Source organism: Jaculus jaculus, chromosome X, assembly GCF_020740685.1.
Source record: "Jaculus jaculus isolate mJacJac1 chromosome X, mJacJac1.mat.Y.cur, whole genome shotgun sequence".
Taxonomy (NCBI): Eukaryota; Metazoa; Chordata; class Mammalia; order Rodentia; family Dipodidae; genus Jaculus; species Jaculus jaculus.
The window spans coordinates 96575303-96584102 of record NC_059125.1 but is presented as its reverse complement, the minus strand read 5'-3'; positions in this window follow the sequence as shown (position 1 = coordinate 96584102).

The following is an 8800-nucleotide window of genomic DNA, read 5'->3' as shown; positions in this document are numbered from 1 at the left end:
AGACCACACTTGCACAAATGCTGGTCTTGAACTGGACAGATTGCTCAGTGGTTAAGTGTGCTTCCTATACAAGCATTGAGGTCTGATAAAGTCAGAGTTTAAATCTCCAGATTCAACATAAAACAGCTGAGCATGGCCACGTGTTCCTGTAATCCCAGTTTCACAGGGGAGTAGAGACCCAAGAATTGTCTGAGTCTTGTAAGCTCTGGAGTTAGTAAAAGAGAGACAGACTCAAAACAAGACCAGAAGGAAGAGAGTTGAAGTGGAATGCCTGATGTTCCACTTGTGCCACTATAGGTGAGTGGAAGCCCCCTATAGCAAGTGAGCATATGGGGCACCTCAAGGGAACATACACTTGCATACAATACACATACCAGTACACACACACACACATAAAACACACATGCATATATGTGCATGCAGACACACTCAGAGAAACAAAAATAATAAATAAATAAATAAATAAATAAATAATGTTGGCCTCAACAGTTTGAACTGTCCACAGTAATTAACTCAAATATATATATTTTCATTCCCTGGAAGCTTCAGCAATACACATATACTCAATTGCATATATTAATATTCATAGCCAAATAGTTTCCAAGCAGTTGTACCATTTTTCATTGCCACCAGCAAGGTATGAGTTTCATCTTCTACACTCTAAGTTATAATATTGTGAATCTTTTAACCTGTACCTGTGCTCATAAAGATGTAGTAGTACCATGTCGTTTCCTGTCTCACCATGCAAGATCCAAGGAATTTATTGAAATTAATTGCTGGAGGGGTATTAAGAAAACAACTGCATAATTCAACAGATGTCTGTTTTTACATTTAAATGCAAAGGTACAAAACTATTTTTCTTGGGGCTGAGGAGATTGTGCAGTGGTTAAAGGTGCTTGCTTGCAAAGCTTGTTGGCCTAGGTCTAATACCCCAGCTACCCATGTAAAGCCGAATAGGCATTGGTTTGCAGTGGCAGGAGATCATGGTGTACACACACACACACACACACACACACACACACACACATAAATACTTTTCTATAAAACTACTTTTGATGCATTTTTTCTGTAATTGTTTTGTAGAATTGTCTCTGGGGTAATTCCTCTAGTCCCTATACATTTCCCATCACTTCTAAAAACAGAAATAGAAACAGGCAAATGCAAATCAGTCATCACATACATTTTCAGTCCTAGAGCAAGCAGCTTGAATGAGGGTTCAACTTACTGTTCAATATTTAGTAACAGCTTAGGGAAAACTAAAGAAATGTTGATTTAAAATACTGATCCTTAAGCTGGGCATGGTGGCGCACGTCTTTAGTTCCAGCTCTGGGGAGGAAAAGGTATGAGGTTGGCTAGGAGTTTGAGGACAGCTTGGTGCTACAGTATGAGTTCCAGGTCAGCCTGTACTAGAGTGATACACTACCTAAACTCCTCCCCCCACAAATACTGATACGTATGAATCCCCCCAAAATGTGAAATATGTAAAAGTAATCCATCCACATATAAACAAGGCATGTACCTTAAACACTACAATACACTGCTAAGGGAAATTGAAGAAGTCCTAAATAAACAGAGATGCATATTATTTTCATAGTTTGGAACACTCAGTATCACTATGATGTAAACTCTCAGACTGATACACTTAGTCCAATCACAATAATAACACTAATAGATTTTTTAAAAGAAATTGATGTGCTGATTCTAAAGTTCATGTGAAAATAACAAAGGACCTAGAATGTGAACACAACTGAAGAACAGAATTGGAGGAAAGGCACTGTCTGATTTCAACACTCCTTATAAACATGTAGCAATAAAGAGAGTGTAGTTCTGACATAAAGTTCTAAAAGTGGACCAAAGTTCAGAATACATAAGAAATGGAGAAAGTACCTCACAAATGCTGGAAAGCTGATTTTGACAAAGATGCACATGAAGTTCAGTGAATAAAAGATAGTCTTTTCCATAATGTGCCAGAACTTGATATCTATATGCACATATATGATTTGAAATCCATATATTACACCATATACAAGAGTCAACTCAAAGTAAGTCATACCTTATGCCCATCAAAAAGCCTTTTAGAGGCTGGAGAGATGGCTTAGCAGTTGAGGTGCTTGCTTGAGAAGCCTAAAGACTCAGGTTTGATTACCCAGGACCCACATAAGCCAGATGCACAAGGTGACACATGCATCTGGAGTTTGTTTGCAGTGGCTGGAGGCCCTGGCAAGCCCATTCTTTCTCACTTTATCTGCCTCTCTCTCTTAAATAAATAAACTCCTTAAAAATTTTAAAGCCTTCTAAATCTATATGTTCATGCTCTTTCATTAATGCTGCTCTCACTTTTGTTTAGAGAGCATATTTTTACAGATGATGGTGAATACCAAGGAAACTTAAGGCTCATCAAAATTACAAGAATAGAAATCCTAGCACTTAGCACTGGATGTGTCATCTCTATTACATCTGTCAGGGCCCAAGGAACATTGCAGGGGACGTGGCAGATTGAATATAAGTGCTGCTCTCCTGCTATCCAGAGAACATTCTTTATGAAGATAGTGGTAGATCCTGAGGAGACTCAAAACTCATAAAATCAGAAAAGAAGAGGTTGTCCAGAGCACAACACTAAACAAGATATCTATCACACTTCCTAAGACTTGAGGTACATTGTGGAAGAGGGGGCATAAATGTAAAAACCACAGGATGGGAAAGAGTACTTTGGGGCACTGTTCTCCAGAAGTGAATTGACTGGTGAATTCATGACTTCTCAGTATTTGCTGATACCCTCACAAGACCTGTGCTATTCTGAGCCCATAAAAGTTTTGACACAAACGATAGAGGAGGACAAAATGAGTGAGACAACAAAACAAAGGAAGGACTATCTAGAAAGAGAAGGATCCTCAGTGGATTAAGGGCAGAGGAGAGGGAACAAAGAGGATAACTGGATGGAAATCCAATCAAATTACAGTATGTCCATATATTACAATTCTCAATAAAATTTTTAAAAATGGTTCGTAAACATAAATATAAAACCCAAGTTTGTTAAACTTCTAAAATAAAACAAAAAAAGAAAAATATTTGTCACCTTCTATTAGGTGGCAATTCATAGATAAGCTACCAAAATCACAATTCATAAATGAACAAATTAGCAAACAAGTGAATAAATCAACAAATTATAATGGCTCAAATTTAAATTTTCAGGTATTTCAAATACACTGCTGAGAAAATGAAAAGACAAGTCTTTGATACAAAATATTTGAAAGTTATATACATGATAAACAACTTGTATTCAAACTATAGGAAAATCTCACTAATCTCAGGAAAAAAAAAGTCCAGACACTTCAACACATAAGCAGGCAAAAGATATAAATTTCTACTCCACTAGAAAAGATATACAAATGTCAACTAAGTACATGAAAATATTCTCAAATCATTAAATTTTAGGGAATCTATATCCTATATCACTATGTCCTAAAGTGGAAACAAAAAGATACAACTATTTATAAACAGTTGGGACATTTCCTACAGCTTTAAGCCTGGAATATCATTCCAGTGATTGCATGTCTAAATATTTACACTATAGAAAATGAATACCTCTATGAAAAGACTCATACATAAGTGTTGATAGAAGCCCTGGTTACAAAAGCCTCAAGATGATAAAATCCCCAAGATTTATCAACAAGTGAAAGGTGAAAATAAATGGTGGCATATCCACATACTGTAACAGTACCCTGCAGTTTTAAGAAAGCCGAATAAACTGTAAGTATATGCAATAAGTGGGTAAATCTAAAAATAAATAAATTAAAGGGGCCAGCTCCATTACCACAAAAAATCTATGATTCTATTTAATGAATGAAACATAATCTATAGTAGTAGAAGTTCTGTTTGCCTGGGGACAGCCAGTACCAGAAATAAGTAAGCCAATTAGAACAGAACTGAAAATGCTATGTCCTGGAAAAGAATAATAGTAACATATGAACCTACATGATTATTTTAGGGGATATGGCCAACTAACTCAGGAATGGTGGTGGCTAATATGCAGACATTAGTATCATTGCTCCCCTAGACCTCACAGCCATTTTTACTTATCCATTAAGTCCCAGGTTTGGAGCTACCTCATGGGCATCTTTCTTTTCCTTTTTTTTTTTTTTTTAATGTTGTTTTGCTCTGTAGTAAAGCAGAGGAATTTATTAATACAAAACACAATGATCACAATTCTGAAAGCTCCCTGAACTGTGACTAGGTGGCCTAGGATGGCATAGAGAATTCAGTGATTGACTGCCTATGTCTGCCATGGCAGGGGAGAGCTGACTTATGGTATGCATGCTAGTATTTATCATTGGACTTCTGTTTCTAGCTATTTCTTTTAAGATTTCCCCTGTGGAGCAGAAAAGGAGGCATGGCCAACTTTAAAAAAAATATTTTTATTTGCAAGCAGAGAAAGAGAAGAGATGGAAAGAATAGGCATGGAGAGCCTCCAGCCACTGCAAATGAACTCCAGATGGACATACCACTTTGTGCATCTGGCTTTATGTGGTTACTGGGCAATTGACCTCAGGTTGTTAGGCTCTGCGGGCAAGTGCCTTAACCATTGAGTCATCTCTCCAGCCCAAGACGAGCACATTTTCATGGAATAAGGTAGGAAAAGTTTATCAATGTGTTTTTGGACTCTATATTGCAACTAACCTTTTAAAAAGTACCATTTTGTTGAGTTTTAGTCTGGCTAGAGAAGGGCAGCCACAATTATCTGAATGGCTATTCAAATGCCCCTTCCTTTTCCAACAACATATTTGTGTGAGGCCAGATATTCTTTGTATAACTCAAACAATATTTTGTAACAGACTGAATGGAGAATTAAAGATGAGAATCTAGTGTACTATTTTTGCATATGTGTGAGATCCATGCATGTGTGTGTTCTTAAATGTGTAGCACACATTACTGGGTGCAGGTATATTTGTATGTGCCTATGAAGATGAGAAATCAATGTTGGTTTCTTCCTCAGTTTTTTCTCCACCTTGTTTTTTTTCTCAATTTTTTTTTATTAACAACTTCCATGATTAGAAAAATATGCCCCATGGTAATGCCCTCCCTCCTCCCACTTTCCCCTTTGAAACGCCATTCTCCATCATATCCCCTCCCCACCTCAATCAGTCTGTCTTTTATTTTGATGTCATGATCTTTTCCTCCTGTTATGATGGTCTTATGTAGGTAGTGTCAGGCACTGTGGGGTCATGGATATCCAGGCCATTTTGCGTCTGGGGGGAACATGTTGTAAGGAGTCCTACCCTTCCTTTGGGTCCAACATTCTTTCCACCACCTCTTCTGCAATAGACCCTGAGCCTTGGAAGGAATGATAGAGATATTTCAGTACTGAGCACTCCTGTCATTTCTTTCTAGCACCATGGTGCCTTCTGAGTCATCCCAAGGTCACTGTCATCTGAAAAGAGAATATTCTCTACCAAAAGTGAGAGTAGCATTAATATAAGGGTATGAACATTAAGAGAAGTGCTTACTGGGCAGTTTGATAAGCATAGTATATACATTTAGCCAGACAGCAGCAGATGTTACACCCTTGTGGCTCATGACTACCCCTGTTTTAAATTTTCAGTATCAGGGATGTATTCCCTCCCATGGAGTGGGCCCCCAGTCCAGTTACAGGGCAGTTGGTTTCTACCATGACAGACATGCCACTATTGCACCCGTTGGCTCATTTGGCCTGGCTATCAAAATATAAGGCTTGCAGTGTCCATTGTTGGGTATCTTCATTGGTGATTTGTCTTTCTCCCATTGAACTGCATGCAGAATGGCTTCTTCCAGCTTTCTGTCAGCTTGTCTACATGGAGGAGGTTATCAGCTCAGTTCCAGCAGGATTTCTCAGTGGCCTTGAAGCCCAAGTATGTGTAGCCTTCAGCAATAGGGTCTTACCATCTATTCCTCATGGGAAACCAAGGACCTCAGCATTAATTAGGAAGATGAAAACATAAGACTCACTGATAATGACAATTATATAGACAAAATCAGAGGCCTAAGGTTTTCAGTGACATGAAAATTAAAAAAAATCAGAGACCTAATACTATTATGATAATGTATCCATTACTTAAATGTTTAACAAGAAAATTAAAAGACAAAAACCATTAAAAATAATAGCTATAGTAATTTGATAAGAAACATATACTTTCACATCAAAATATAAATTGTGTGCATATTAATGTGAAGTGACATAAGGGAATAATATGATGGGAATAGCACCAATTTGCAATATGTTCATACATTAAACTTCCCAATAAAATTTAAATTTAAAAAGTAAAAGCAGAATTCACAGCAGACAAGATATATAATAAACATGAGTATCCATCATGGATGAATAAAGGAAATGGGGCACATATATGCATAATGTAATATCATTTAGCCACATAGAGTATAAAATCTTGTGATTTGCAGTAATATGGATAGAACTGGAAGGCATCATATGAAGTGAAGTAGGTCTGGTGCAGAAAGGCATGTATCTTATGCTCTCATTTATTTTTGGAAGCTAAAATGATTGATCACATAAAATAGTATACAGAATAGATGTCACTAGAGCATAGAAAGGGTAGAGGGAAGAAAGATTGGAGTAAGAGTGAATAGTAAATACAAAAATGCAGTTAGAAAGAGGGAAAGTGGTTCCAATCATTTTTTTTTAATTCATGAGAGAGACAGAGAGTGAATGAGCATGCCAAGGCCTCTAGCCTCTGCAAACTAAATCTAGATACATGGAGCATCATATACATCTGGCTTACATGGTTTATGGGTAGTCAAACCTGGCTCCTTAGGCTTTGCAGGCAAGCACCTTAACCACTAAGCCATCTCTTCATCCCTATTTCTAATGTTTTATATCACAGTAACTAGAAGGGAAGAGTTTGAAGCTTCCCAGCATATTACACACACACAAACACATACATACATGCACACACATATGATACTATGCCTCATAAATAAGTATGGATATTACATATCAATTAAGAAAAAAAGAAAATATGATAGTGACACATAGCATAATACTATTCTACCTGAAAAGGAAATTCTATCATTTGTAATGAATTTGAAGCAAATCTTGTTATTTAGAATAATCTAGTCATGGAAGGACAATTGCTAGGTTGGGAATGTAGTTCAGTGATAGAGTACTTGCTTATTAAGTGGAAATACTTGTGCTTGCTTTACAGTATCACAAATTAAACAGACAAAAAGCAGACAAATGCAGAATGGCTTCTTCCAGCTTTCTGTCAGCTTGTCTACATGGAGGAGGTTATCAGCTCAGTTCCAGCAGGATTTCTCAGTGGCCTTGAAGCCCAAGTATGTGTAGCCTTCAGCAATAGGGTCTTACCATCTATTCCTCATGGGAAACCAAGGACCTCAGCATTAATTAGGAAGATGAAAACATAAGACTCACTGATAATGACAATTATATAGACAAAATCAGAGGCCTAAGGTTTTCAGTGACATGAAAATTAAAAAAAATCAGAGACCTATATATCTTACATATAATATATAAGTAAATTGAACTCACAGAAATAGTAAAATGGTTATCAGTAAAGGTGGTGGTCTGGGGAGATGTTGAGCAAAAGAAACAAAATTCCAGTTAGGGCAAGAAATTCTTGGATATCTATTATACATCATGTTGCCTACAGTTACATGAAAATATATTGTATATTTGAAAATGGTTGAGAGTAAATGTTGTGTTTATGCATCCCTAAAAAAATAAGTAGATTAAGAGCCAGACAAAGTGGATAACATCTTTAATTCCAGCACCTGGGAGGCTGAGGTAGTAGGAGTGCCACGAGCTTGAAGCCAGCCTGGGGAATGGACTATAATGAAATTCTCCTTCAAAAAAGCAGGTAATCAGGAATGGTGGTGCACTCCTTTAATCCCAACACTTGGGAGGCAGAGGTAGGATTGTCGTGATTTTGAGGCCACCCTGAGACTACATAGTGAATTCCAGGTCAGCCTGAGCTAGACTGACACCCTACCTTGAAAAACCAAAAAAGGGGAGGGAAAAGAAGGTATACAAGGTGATGTATATATTCATTAGCTTGATTTAACTATTCTACATTTTTTTCTTTTTTTTAAAATTATCTTTTTATTTCTTATTTTTTGAGAGAGTCAGAGAGAAAGAGAGAGAGAGAGAGAGAGAGAGAGAGAGAGAGAGAGAGAGAATGGGTGCACCAGGGCCCCCAGCCACTGCAAACCAACTAAAGATGCATGTACCACCTTGTGCATCTGGCTTATGTGGGTCTTGGAGAATCAAACCAGGGTCCTTTGGCTTTGCAGGCAAACACCTTAACCACTAAGCCATCCCTCCAGCCCTATTCTACATTTTGTATTAAAATCATCTAGCATTTAAAATTTTCCCTTTCTAAGTTGTGGTCTTATAAAATATTTTGTCATATTATGGATAAAATATGACCGAAGACCAATACCTATAAAAGCAACAAATTGCTAAGAACTTCTTATTTTTTTCTCTACTTTTCACACTATTTTGTGAAGCTCATGAGCATTATTCCATCACATGTTCTTCAGCTCCCTGAAATCAGTGGAGTCAAATATCATACCCCACTAGGGTTAGAAGTTATGAGGCTCCCCGAACACCACTGCATTTCAGATATGGAGTAGAGGCTTCAGTACCCATCAACACCCTTAGAACCTACTTCCTTCAGACACTTGCTATGATCTCAGCTATCAGATGAATTGCCCAGTGAGAAACAGAAGCCAGAATTCAAAAGATTTTAATAAGTCAATGTTGGAGATATAGCTCAGCTTGTAGAGTGCTTAT